The sequence below is a fragment of the Pristiophorus japonicus genome, unplaced genomic scaffold, assembly GCF_044704955.1.
Source record: "Pristiophorus japonicus isolate sPriJap1 unplaced genomic scaffold, sPriJap1.hap1 HAP1_SCAFFOLD_579, whole genome shotgun sequence".
Lineage (NCBI taxonomy): Eukaryota > Metazoa > Chordata > Chondrichthyes > Pristiophoridae > Pristiophorus > Pristiophorus japonicus.
In genome coordinates, this window is record NW_027254487.1 from 62,420 (window position 1) to 76,891 (window position 14,472).

The window sequence follows — 14,472 nt, forward strand, 5'->3', positions numbered from 1 at the left end:
ACAAACTGCCTCCCTGGGTGCATTGCTCAGTTGAGAGCAAGTGTTGCATTGGTGCACGCATGACTCCAAATCTGAGTCAATGCTGGGCCACCACACATGCGATCTGGCTATTGCTTTCATCATTACTATGCCTGGATGGGTACTGTGTAGGTCGCGTATGAATGTTTCCCTGCCTTTCTTAGGCAAAACTACATGATTGCCCCATAAAAGACAGTCCGCCTGTATAGACATTTCATCTTTGCGCCGCTGGAACAGCGTGACCTCTTCACGCATCTCCGCTGGGATGCTGGACCAGCTCCCATGGAGGACACAGTTTTTTTTTTACAAGGGACAGTAAAGGATCCTGGCTGGTCCAGGTCCTGATCTGGCAAGCTGCAATGGGTGACTTTTCATTTTCGAATGCATCCATCACCAAGAGCAAGTCTGCAGGCAGTGCCATTTCCACCCCAGTGGTGGGCAATGGTAGCCGACAGAGCATCAGCACAGTTCTCTGTGCCTGGTCTGTGGCAGATTACATAGTTATATGCAGACAGCGTAAGCGCCTATCTTTGGATGCGGGCAGAGGCTTTGGTATTAATCCCTTTGTTTTCTGAGAGTAGCGATATAAGCGGCTTATGGTCGGTTTCTAAATCAAACTTGAGACCAAACAGATACGGGTGCATTTTTTTCACCCCGTAAATGCATGCCAGAGCTTCTTTTTCAATCCTGCTGTGGGCCCTTTCGGCCTTGGACAGACTCCTAGATGCATAGGCGACTGGTTGCAATGTTCCTGATTTGTTTACTTGCTGTAACACACTCTCGACCCCATACGAAGATACATCGCAAGCTAGCAGTAAATGTTTGCATGGGTTATACAGAACAAGCAGTTTGTTGGAACATAACAGTTTTCTTGCTTTCTCAAAAGCAGCCTCTTGTGATTTCCCCCATACCCAGTCATCTCACTTGCGTAGCAGCACATGTATGGGTTCTAGCAAGGTGCTTAACCCAGGTAGGAAATTATCAAATAGTTGAGGAGTCCCAGGAATGATACAGCTCTGTCACGTTCTGTGGTCTGGGTGCATTCTTAATGGCCTCCGTGATTTTTCTCCCAAAGAACTCGACCTCTGGTGCCAGAAAAACACACTTTGAGTGTTTCAACCCGAGTCCCAAGCGGTCTAGCTGACTTAGAAACTCTTCCAGGTTCTTCAAGTGTTCGATGGTGTCCCGACCTGTGACCAGTATGTCATCCTGGAAAACCACGGTGCGCAGAACCAACTTTAGCAGGCTGATCGAATCCCAAACGAGCCTCTATTGTAGATGTACAGACCTTTGTGTGTGTTGATGCAGGTGACACCTTTCGAATATTCTGCCAGCTCCTGCATCATGTAGGCCGTGGTCAGATCCAATTTGGTGAACGTCTTTCCTCCAGCCAGGGCCACAAATAGGTCGTCTGCCTTGGGTAGCGAGTACTGCTCTTGTAGCGAAAAACAGTTAATCATTACTTTATAGCCCCCACAAATTCTGACCATGATATTGCCTTTGAGAACTGGAACAATCGGACTGGCCCACTTGTTGACCTCCACCGTGGCGATGATGCCTTCTCGCTGCAGCCTGTCAGCTCAATTTCCACTTTCTCTCGCATCATATATGGCACCGCTCGTGCCTTGTGGTGGATGGGTCATATATCGGGAACCAAGTGGATCTGCACCTTCGCCCCTGAGAAACTTCCGATGCCTGCCTCAAACAACAATGGGAACTTGCTCAGAACCTGGCCACATGAGGCATAGTCGACGGACGAGAGCGCTCGGATGTCATCCCAGTTCCAATGGATTTTTCACAGCCAGCTTCTGCCGAACAGTGTGGGCCCATCTCCTGCTACAATCCATAGTGGGAGTTCATGCACTGCTCCATCATAGGAGACTTTTACTGCTGCGCTGCCAATTACAGGGATCAGCTCTTTAGTGTAAGTTCTTAGCTTGGTATGAATGGAGCTAAGTTTGGGCCTGTGTGCCTTGTTGCACCACAGGGTGTCGAAGAGCTTTTTGCTCATGATAGACTGGCTCGCACCCATGTACCGTTCCATGGGTACTAGAAATCCATCCAGTTCGACTTCTAGCATGATCTGTGGACATTTCGTGGTGAAGGTGTGTACCCCGTACACTTCTGCCTCCTCGGTTCGAGTCTCTAGTTTAGCCTGATCCACCATGGATCGATCCTCCTCTGCAACGTGGTGGTTAGCAGGGTTCGCAGCTCGTCTGCACATTCGCTGGAGGTGTCCCATTGTTCCACAGCATAGTGTTTGAAGCGGCATTGATGGGCTCGATGATCACCTCCGCAGCGCCAACAAGGTGTTAACTGCCGTGCATTAACATTTGATGGTAGACTCTGGGTCATCTGAGGTCGTGCAGCTGCAGGTGTGTACGTTCTGCCATTTGCATTCCTGTCTGAAAACGACATTACTTTGTGTACAGTACTTGCCAAAACCTCTATGTTGCAAAATTTGTTTCATGTTATCACAGGTGAACATAAATGCCTGGGCTATCGTTATGGCTTTGCTCAGGTTCGGTGTTTCAACAGTCAATAGTTTGCGAAGGATAACCTCGTGGCCAATGCCAAACCTCAAAGAAGTCTCTTAGCATTTGCTCAAGGAATCCATCGAATTCGCAATGTCCTGCAAGGCGCCTTAGACATAGCTCACCACTTCCTGGCCTTCAGACCGTTGATATGTGTAAAATCGATACTTTGCCATCAGAACGCTTTCCTTCAGATTTAGGTGCTCCTGGACCAGCGTACACAGTTCTTCATACAATGTGGTTGTTGGTTTCACCAGAGCTAGAAGATTCTTCATGAGGCTATAGGTTGTTGACCCACAGACAGTGAGGAGGATCACCCTTTGTTTGGCAGCATTCTCATCCCCTTCCAGCTCGTTGGCCACGAAATAATGGTCGAGTCGCTCCACGAAGGCCTCCCAATCGTCCCCTTCTGAGAATTTCTCCAGGATACCAACAGTTCTCTTCATTTTCGCGTGATTGTTCGTTATCTCATTGCCAGTTTTTATGTTCATAATAAAGCAATGTAACTGAGTAGTGTAGACATGAGTAAGTGTGACCTTAGCTCCTTTATTCAAACTCGAGTGATGGTACAGCATGGGAGGCTTGCTTCGGTGCTCCCAAGGGATGCTCGGACCCTACCAGTTACAGCCTGCCAACCCAAAAATGACCTGTTTATTCCTCCTCTCTGTTTTCCAATCCTTAATCCTTGCAAGTATTTCACACCCAATCCCATGAGCCATAACTTTGTTTAATAATCTCTTGTGTGGCACCTCATTGAATTCCTTCTGTAAATCTAAATATACCACATCCAGTGGTTTCCCCCTTATCTATCCTGCTATCTATCACAAAAAATGTTAACAGATTTTCAAGGACAATTTCCCTTTCATAAATCCGTGTTAATTCTACCCAATCCTGTTATTAATTCCGAAATGCCCTGTTACTACGTACTTAATAGATTTTAGCATTTTCCTGACTACTGATGTCAGGACTACCGGAACTGCAAGAGTTTGATACAAAGTAAATCCCATTCCATCATGTCCAGGGTTGATACAGAGTAAATCTCAGTCTACAGTATCCCAAACACCACAGGGCAGTTACACACGGGTTAGATACAGAGTAAAGCTCCCTCTACACTGTCCCATCAAACTCTCCCAGGGAAGGTACAGTACAGGTTAAGTCCAGCATAAAACTCTCTCTGAACAGTCCCATCAAAAGTCACAGGGCAGCTCCAGCACGGGTTAAATGCAGAGTAACTTCTCCCACTACACTTTCCATCAAACACTCACAGAACAGGTACTGCATTGGTTAGATACCAAGTAAAGCTCCCTCTACACTGTCCAAATAAACACTCCTAGGGCAGGTACAGCACAATTACGATACAATATAATTCTCTCTCTAACTTCACTCTACAATTGTACAGGGCCTTGATGAGACCACACCTGGAGTACTGTGCAGAGTTTTGGTCTCCTTTTCTAAGGAAGGATATACTTGCCTTGCTTAGATACAGAGTAAAGCTCCCTTAATATTGTCTCACCTGACATTCCAAGGGCAGGAATAGGCCACTTGGCCCCTCGAGCCTGCTCCGCCATTTAATAGAATCCTGGCTGATTTGATCATGGACTCAGCTTCACTTCCCTGCCTGCTCCCCATAACCATTTATTCCCTTATCGATCAAAAATCTGTCTATTTCTGCCTTAAATGTATTCAATGACCCAGCCTCCACAGCTCTCTGGGGCAGAGAATTCCAAAGATTTACAACCCTCAGAGAAGAAATGGGCGGCCTCTTATTTGGAGACCCTGTCCCCTGGTTTTGGTTTCCCCTATGAATGGAAATATCTTCTCTGTATCCACCTTGTCGAGCCCCCTCATTATCATATATGCCCAACCTATCTTCATAAGTCAACCGCCTCATCTCCAGAATCAATCTAGTGAACCTTCTCTGAACAGCCTCCAGTGCAAGTCTATCCTTCCTTAAATACGGAGACCAAAACTGGAAGTAGTACTCTAGGTGTGGCCTCACCGATACCGTGTACAGTTGTAGGAGTACTTCTCTGCTTTTATACTCTATTCCCCTTGCAATAAAGGCCAACATTCCATTTGCCTTCCTGATTATTGCCATACCTGCATACTAACTTTTTGTGTTTCATGCACAAGGACCCCCAGGTCCCACTGCACTATAGCACTTTGCAATTTTTCTCCATTTATATTATAATTTGCTTTTCTATCTTATCTGCCAAGGTAGATAACCTCACATTTTCCCACATTGTACACCATCTGCCAACATTTTGCCCACTCACTTAGCCTGTCTATATCCCTTTGCAAATTTTTTGTGTCCTCACTATTTGCTTTCCCACCCATCTTTGTATCATCAGCAAACTTGGCTGCATTACACTTGGTCCCTTCATCCAGGACATTAATATAGATTGTAAATAGTTGAGGATCCAGCACCGATCCCTGTGGCACCCCACTAGTCACTGTTTGCCAATAGAAAAATGATCCATTTATCCCGACTCAGATACAAAGTTAAGCTCCATCTCCACTGCCCCATCAAACACTCCCAAGGCAGGTACAGCACGGGCTAGAAAAAGAGTGAAGCTCCCTCTACACTGTCCCATGAAACACTCCCAGGGCAGGTACAGCACAGGTTAGATACACAGTGAGGATCGCTATACACTTTCCCACTGGACAGTCCCATAGCAGGGACTGCACAGGTTAGATACAGAGTAAAGTTTCCTCTACACTGTCCCATCAAGCACTCCCAGGGCAGGTACTGCTTTGATTAGATACAGAGTAAAGCTCCCTCTACACTTTCCAAATAAACACTCCTAGGGCAAGTACAGCATAATTTAGATAAAGGGTAACCCTCTCAAACCTCACTCTATAATTGTACAGGGCCTTGGTGAGACCACACCTGGAGTACTGTGCACAGCTTTGGTCGCCTTATCTAAGGAAGGATATATTTGCCTTGCTTAGATATAGAGTAAAGCTCCCTCAACATTGTCCCACCAGACATTCCATGGGCAGGTACAACACAGGCTAGATATGGAGTATATCTCCCTCTACCCTGTCACAAGCATTCTAGAGTAGATACTGCATTGGTTAGATACAGAATAAAGCTCCCTCTACACTGACCCATAAAACACTCCAAGAGAGGTACAGAATAAATCTTCCTTTACATTGTCACATCAAACACTCCCAAGGCAACTACAGCATGGGATAGATACAGAGTAAAGCTCCCTCTACTCTGCCGCATCAAACACTCCCAGAACAGGTACAACATGGTTTAAATATTGAGTAAATCTCCCTCAACACTGTTCCACCAGACATTCCAAAGGCAGGTACAACACTGGTTAGGTATGGAATATTTCTCCCTGTACACTGTCCAAAGCATTCCAGGGTAGATACAGAATTGGTTAGATCCGGAATAATGCTCCATCTACACAGTCCCATCAAACACTCCCAGGGCAAGTACAGCACGGGATAAATACAGAGTAATCTCTCTCTCTGCATTGTCCCAACATACAATCCCAGGGCAGGTACAGCACGGATTAGATACAGAGTAAAGCTCTCTCTACACTGTCCCAACAGACAACCCCAGGGCAGGTACAGCACAGGGTAGATTATAATATAAGAAATAGGAGCAGGAGCAGGCCACATGGTACCTCGAGCCCACTCTGCCATTTAATAAAAGCATGGCTGATCTGATCTTGGGCTCAACTCCAGGTCCGTGCCCGCTTCCCATAACACTTTATTCCCTTATCCCTCAAAATTCTGTCCATCTACGTCTTTAATATATTCAATGGCCCAGCCTCCGCAGCTCTCTGGGGCAGAAATTCCATAGATTTACAACTCTCAGAAGAAATTCCATCTCATTTCAGTTTTAAATGGGTGGCCTCTTATTCTGAGACTATGTCCCCTAGTTTTAGTTTTCCCTATAAGTGCAAACATCCTCTCTGCATTCACCTTGTCGAGCCCCCTCATTATCTTATATGTTTCAATAAGATCACCGCTCATTCTTCTGAACTCCAATGGGTACAGGCCCAACCTATCTTCATAAGTCAACCCCCTCATCTCCAGAATCAACCTAGTGAACCTTCTCTGAACAGCCTCCAAAGCAAGTATATCCTTCATTAAATAGAGAGACCAAAACTGTATGCAATACTCTAGGTGTGGCCTCACCAATATCCTGTACAGTTGTAGCAGGACTTCCCTGCATTTATACTCTATCCACCTTGCAATAAAGGCCAAGATTCCATTTGTCTTCCTGATTACTTGCTGTACCTACATACTAACTTTTTGTGTTTCATGCACAAGGACCCCAAGTTGTGACTGTATTGCAGCACTTTGCAATTTTTCTCCATTTAAATTATAATTTGTTTTTCTATTTTTTCTGCCCCAGTGGATAACCTCACATGTTCCCACATTACACTCCATCTGCCAAATTTTTGCCCACTCACTTAGCCTGTCTATATCCCTTTGCAGATTATTGTGTCCTCTTCACATGTTTCTTTCCCACCCATCATTGTATCATCAGCAAACCTTGCTAGATTACACTCGGTCCCTTCATCCAAGTCATTAATATAGATTGAGGACTGAGCACTGATGCCTATGACAACGCTGGAGCTAGTTTGCCAATAGAAAAATTACCGATTTATCCTGACTCAGATACAAGTAAAGCTCCATCTACACTGTACCATCAAACACTCCCAGGGTAGGTACTGCATTGGTGAGATACGAAGTAAAGCTCCTTCTACACTTTCCAAATAAACACTCCTAGGGCAAGTACAGCTTAATTTAGATAAAGGGTAACCCTCTCAAATCTCACTCTACATTTGTACAGGGCCTTGGTGAGACCACACTTGCAGTACTGTGCACAGTTTTGGTCTCCTTATCTCAGGAAGGATATACTTGCCTTGCTTAGATACCGAGTAAAGCTTCCTCAACACTGTCCCACCATACATTTCAAAGGCAGGCACAACACAGGTTAGATACGGTGTATATCTCCCCCTACCCTGCCCCAAGCATTCCAGAGTAGATACTGCATTGGTTGGATAAAGAGTGAAGCTCCTCCTACACTGTTCCATTAACGATTCCCAGGGCAGATGCAACACAGGTTAGATGCTGTCTCACCGGACATTCCCAGGCAGATGCAGCACGGGTTACATAAAGATTAAATCTTCCTCTAGCCTGTCCCAAGCACTCCCAGGTTAGGTACTGCTTTGATTAGGTACAGAGTTAATCTCCCTGTATGCTGTCCCATCAAACACTGCAGAACAGGTACAGCACGAGTTAGATACAGAGTAAAGCTCCCTCTAGACTGTTCCATCAAATCTTATTGAATAGGGAGCAGGCTCGGGGGGGCCGGTGGCCCACTCCTGCTCCTATGCCTCATGGTCTTATGTATCCAGCATGCTCCGCGGGGGAGAATGTGCCGCACCCAGACTACAGGAACTCGGTGCGCAGGCGTGGGCCCTGGCTGTGTTTGGAGCATGCGCGGTGCGTGTAATGGCGGAGGAGACAAGATTTGGATGGGCTCCTCAGAAGTGTCCTTTTTAGCGGGGAGTCAGAGAGGCTTCATAAACAACTGGTGCCCGCCGCAAGCCCGGAACAGTAACCGGAATATCGGCGGTCACAGGCCAGGGTTAATGACGGCCATCTTCGTACAGGAAGGCAGGTTCAGCGCTCCACCATCTTGATTCAGTGAGTAGCACACCGCATGCGCAGCCATCTTGGTGCAGGAACAAAGTGAATGATGTTCGTGTCTGGAATTGAACCCAGCCAGAGTCGGCACCTTCAGGGGAAGGGAACCAGTGAGTGTGGAACTGAACCCAGACAGAGTCAGCAGCTTCAGGGGAGGAGAGGGGAACCAGTGAGTGGAACTGAATCCAGCCAGAGTCAGCACTTAAGTGGAGGGTAACATAAGAACATAAGAAATAGGAGCTCGAGTAGGTCATACGGCCCATCGAGCCTGCTCCGCCATTTAATAGGATCATGGCTTAATAGGACTCGGGTCCACCTCCCTGCCCACTCCCCATAACCCTTTAATCCATTATCGGTTAAGAAACTGTCTATCTCTTCAAGTTATTCAATGACCCAGCTTCCACAGCTCTCTGAGGCAGTGAATTCCACAGATTTACAATGCTCTGGGAGAAGAAATTTTTCCTCATCTCAGTTTTAAATGGGAGGTCCCTTATTCTAAGATTATGCTCCCTAGTCCTAGTCTCCCCTATCAGTGGAAACATCCTCTCTGCATCGACCTTGTCAAGCCGCTTCAAAACCTTATACGTTTCGATAAGATCACCTCTCATTCTTCTGAATTCCAATGAGTAGAGGCCCAAGCTCCTCAAACGTTCCTCATAAGTCAACACCTCATCTCCGGAATCAACTTAGGAACCTTCTCTGAACTGCCTCCAAAGCAAGTATATTCTTTCATAAATATGGAAACCAAAACTGCACGCAGTATTCTAAGTGTGGCCTCACTAATACCCTGTATGACTGTGGCAAGACTTCCCTGCTTTTATACTCCATCCCCTTTGCAATAGAGGCCAAGATTCCATTGGCCTTCCTGTTCACTTGCTGTACCTACATACTAACCTTTTGTTTCGTGCACAAGTACCCCCAGGTCCCACTGTACTGTAGCACTTTGCAATTTTTCTCCATTGAAATAATAACTTGCTCTTTGATTTTTTTTTCTGCCAAAGTGCATGACCTAACACTTTCCTACATTTTACTCCATCTGTCAAATTTATGCCCACTCACTTAGCCTGCCTATGTCCTTTTGCAGATTTTTTGTGTCCTCCTCACACATTGCTTTTCCTCCCATCTTTGTATCATCAGTGTAGTGGGAATTTTTAGAAACCCCGCTTTATGCATTCTGGCGATGTTAAAATGGTCAAATAAAGTCTGCTGATTCTGAGTCATGGGGAAAGAAGAAGTTGGACGAAGTATGGTTGCAGTGCAAACAGATGTGTGCATGTTTTTCTCTGATAAGGAGGAACCGAATGCCCTAAACGCTGACCTCAGGGTCCCATGTACTTTATTGTGAAAGGTTTTTCTTCTACCATTGTAACCACAATGACGCATGTGCTTGTGGGTTGTGAGATTAAATATGGAACGGCCGGGCCCAGCCAGCGAATTCAGGCGCAACAGGCTGCGAAGCTTTTAGACTGATCTCCAACTCGACCGAATCTCTGTATACGTATAATAAACTTGTGTGTTTTCCACTTGAGCAGATGGGTGTCTGAGTCATATTCTTCAATATAGATTCCACCCCAACAATTTGGCTACATTACACTCGGTCCTTTCTTCCAAGACGTTAATGTAGATTGTAAATAGTTGGTGTCCCAGCACTGATCCCTGTGGCACCCCACTAGTTACTGATTGCCAACCCGAGAATGAACCATTTATCCCGACTCTCTGTTTTCTGTTAGTTAGCCAGTCCTCTATCCATGCTAATATATTACCCCCAAACCCATGTTTTTTTTATCTTGTGTGGTAAACTTTTATGTGGCACCTTGTCAATGCCTTCTGGAAGTCCAAATACATCACATCCACTGGTTCCCCTTTATCTACCCTGTTTGTTACATTGGTGGAGCCCAGATGATGTTGGACAGCAGATGGTCGGTTGTCGGTGCGGGGCAGGAATTGGAGCCGCGAGTGGGCTGGTGAGCCTCATAAACACCTGCTTTAGGTCCCAGGCCCTGGGATGGCCCCGCGGTGACAGGCCCGGGTCAGCGGGGTCACTGGCCGCCATCTTGGATGGTTCATGGCGCATGTGCGGCCACCTTGTTGCAGGAACCAAGACATTTAGCAAAACATCAAATGCTGATATTTGTGTGCTGGCGTTTAGACGGGCGAGGTTTATCCAGTCAGTTGGATGTGAGCTGAAACATGTGCACTTGGAGCGGAGAGCCAGGGACACGCTGTGTAACCGGGCACAGACACTCTGTGCAGCCCACACATCACTTGGCCCAAAAGGAATATATTAATTGCAACAATTCATTTGATTTGACTTTAAATAGTTTTGTTTATAAATGTAATCAGGCTTCTCCAATTTTATTTCTTAACTCAGATTCACAACCTCATTTTATTTCTTCCTCTGAGCCCCTCAACTTCATCTGGCAGCGTAATGTTGGCGATTGCTGATTGATTGCCCTGGGAACCAACAGGAAGGGAGATCAGAGGCCGGAGAGCCCATGGAGCAGCGTGTTCTGCAACCAATCGCGGTGTTTGAGGGGTGGATCCTGAGTCGGCCTGTAAGGTAAATCTGTGTGAACCCCTGTTAAACAATTCATCTTTTAAAAGTTAAATCGATATTTCTTTTGTCAGCATAACAATTTAACATTTGTCAGTATTTTGTTTTCTTGGATTTCCTATAATGTGTTTCAGACACTTCAGTGCCAAGTGGACCAGGTGTTTAAAGGTCATTCATTTCCCCCATATCGCTGTTAGTTAAAGGTATAGAGATTGATTTACCCCTCATTATGCATCTTTAGTAGTTAAACGAAAATCCTTCCTGTTAGTAGTGAGTCACATTCTGCACTGGGGGAGATGGCTGGTGGCTTCAGACTTTAAAATACTCATCCTCTTGTTCAAATCCCGCCAAGGCCTCACCCCTCCCTATCTCTGTAACCTCCTCCAGCCCACAAACCCTCTTAATAAGGAGAACCAATTTTCAGTGCCAGAAGGGTCGGTAACCAGAAGACAGGGATTTAAGGTGTTTGGCAACATAGCCGGAACCAATATCCTCATGGTAGGGTTTGGTAGTGTGGTTGAGGAGGGTTTAAATTATCTGGCAGGGGGATGGGAATCTGAGAATGGATTCAGAAGGGAGAGAAGCAAAGCTGAAATTGGAAATCAAAAAAGTAGAAAGTGAATTTGGAATACATGGGAAACAAGGGCTATAAAATAGACCACAAGGCAGTTTGGCAGTACTTAATGGTATATTCTTCAATGCATGGAGTCTAGGGAATAAGGCAGATGAGCTGAGAGCACAGATAGACACGGGGGAGTATAATATAACTATTACTGAGACATGGCTGAAAGAAGGGCAAGTATGGCAGCTCAACATTCCTGGTTACAGGGTTTTCAGACGGGATAGAGAGGGGGTAAAAAAGGAGGGGGGTGGTCACAGTATTGATTGAAGAAACAATTACAGCTGTGAGGAGGGATGATATGTCAGAAGGATCATCAAATGAGGCCACGTGGGAGAACTGAAGAACAAAACATCACACTGCTGGGGATGTACTATAGACCCCCAAACAGTCAGAGGGAGACAGAAGAGCAAATATGTAGGCACATTTCTGATAGGTGCAAAAATAATAGGGCAGTAATAGTCAGGGATTTCAACTGTCCTAATATTAATTGGGATAGAATTAGTGTGAATGGTATAGAGGGTGCGGACTTTCTAAAATGCATTCAGGAGAACTTTTTTAACCAGTGTGTAACAAGTCCAACAAGAGAGGGGGTGGTTCTGGACTTTATTTTAGGGAATCAAGCTGGGCAGATGGAAGGGGAGAGCGTTTTGGTGGTAGGGACCATAATTCAGTTGGATTTAGGGTAGTTATGGAAAAGGACAAAGATAGACCAGGAATAAAAGTTCTCAATTGTGGGAAAAGCCAATTTTGCGAAGCTGAGATGGGACTTAGCCAAAGTGGACTGGAAACAGCTACTTGATGGTAAATCAGTCTCAGAGCAGTGGGAGACTTTCAAGGAGGAGATAGTGAGGGTTCAGAGCAAGTATGTTCCTTTAAAGAAAAAGGATGGGACTAATAAATCTAGAGCTCCCTGGATGTCAAGGGACATACAGGGTAGGATAAAGAAAAAAGGGAGGCTTATGACAGATACCGAGGGCTCAATACTGCAGAAACTCAGGAGAAGTTAGAAAGTGCAGGGGTGCAATTAGGAAAGCAAAGAGAGAGCATGAAAAATGTTGCCAAGTAAAATCAAGGAAAACCCAAAGATGTTTTATCAATACGTTAAGAGGAAGAGGCTAATTAAGGGAAGAGAAGGGCCTATTAGGTACCATAAAGGTAACCTGTGTGTGGAGACGGAAGATGTGGATATGGTTCTTAATGAATACTTTGCATCTGCTTTCACAATAGAGAGGAGTGATGCAGACATTGCAATCAGGGAGGAGGAGTGTGAAATATTAGATGAAATAAACAGTGAGAGAGGAGATATTAAGGGGCTTAGCAGCTTTGAAAATGGATAAACCCCCAGGCCCAGATGAAATGTATCCCAGGCTGTTAAGAGAAGCAAAAGAGGAAATAGCAGAGGCTTTGACCATTATTTTCCAATCCTCTCTGGCTACAGGTGTGGTGCCAGAGGACTGGAGGATTGCGAATGTTGTACTGTTGTTTAAAAAGGGAGAAAGGGATAGACCGAGTAATTACAGGCCAGTCAGTCTAACCTCAGTGGTGGGAAAATTATTGGAGAAAATTCTGAGGGGCAGGATACATCTTCAGTTAGAAAGATACGGATTAATCAAGGACAGCCAGCATGGATTTGTTCAGGGTAGGTCGGGTCTGACTAACTTCATTGAATTTTTTGAGGAGGTAACAAAGAGGGTCGATGAGGGTCGTGCATTTGATGTCGTGTATATTGATTTTTAGAAAGGCATTTGATGGTCCCACGTGGCAGACTGGTCAGGAAAGTTAAAGCCCATGGGATCCAAGACAAAGTGGCAAGTTGGATCCAAAATTGGCTCAGCGACAGGAAGGAAAGGGTAATGGTCGATGGGTGTTTTTGTGACTGGAAGGCTGTATCCAGTGGGGTTCTGCAGGGCTCAGTACTAGGTCCCTTGCTTTTTGTGGTATATATCAATGATTTAGACGAATGCAGGGGGTATGATTAAGAACTTTGCAGATGATACAAAAATAAGCTGTGTGGTTGATAATGAAGAAGAAAGCTGTGGGCTGCAGCAAGATATGAATGAACTGATCAGGTGGGCTGAACAGTGGCAAATGGAATTCAATCTGGAGAAGTGTGAGGTAATGCATTTGGGAATGGCGAACAGGCAAGGGAATACACATTAAATGGTAGGACACTGAGAAGTGTAGAGGAACAGAGGGACCTTGGAGGTAGCAGTTCAGGTAGATAAGGTGGTTAAGAAGGCATACGGAATACTTGCCTTTATTAGCTGAGGCATAGAATACAAGAGCAGGGCGGTTATGCTTCAACTGTATAAAACACTGGTTAGGCCACAGCTAGAGTACTGTGTGCAGTTCTGGTCACCACATTACAGGAAAGATGTAATTGCACTGGAGAGGGTACAGAGGAGATTTGCGAGGATGTTGCCTGGACTGGAGAATTTTAACTATGAGGGAAGATTGGATATGCTGGAGTTGTTTGCTTTGGAACAGAGGCGGCTGAGGGAAGGCCTAATTGAGGTGTATAAAATTATGGGGGTGCATAGATATAGTGGATAGGAAGGATCTATTTCCCTTAGCAGGGGTTCAACAACCAGGGGGCATAGATTTAAAGTGGTAGGAGGTTTAGAGGGGAAATCTCTTCACCCAGAGGGTGGTTGGGGTCTGGAACCTACTGCCTGAAAGGGTGGTAGAGGCAGAAACTCTCGTAGCATTTAAAACAAACTTGGACATGCACTTGAAGTGCCGTGACCTCCAAGGCTACGGACCAAGAGCTGTAAATTGGGATATGGCTTGATAGCTCTTTGTCAGCTGGCACAGTCATGATGGGCTGAATGGCCTCCTTCAATGCTGTAAACTTCTGTGATTCTATGATCTTGTACTTACAGTGATGAAGTTTGTAAATTATGAGAAATATGAAAGATTAAAGGGTGATCTAATTGAGGTGTTTAAATGATTAAAGGAGTTGATAGGGTGGATGGAGAGAAACGATTTCCTCTGGTGGAGGAGTCCACAACAAGGGTCACAACCTTAAAATCAGAGCCAGGCCGTTCAGGGTGATGTCGGGAAGC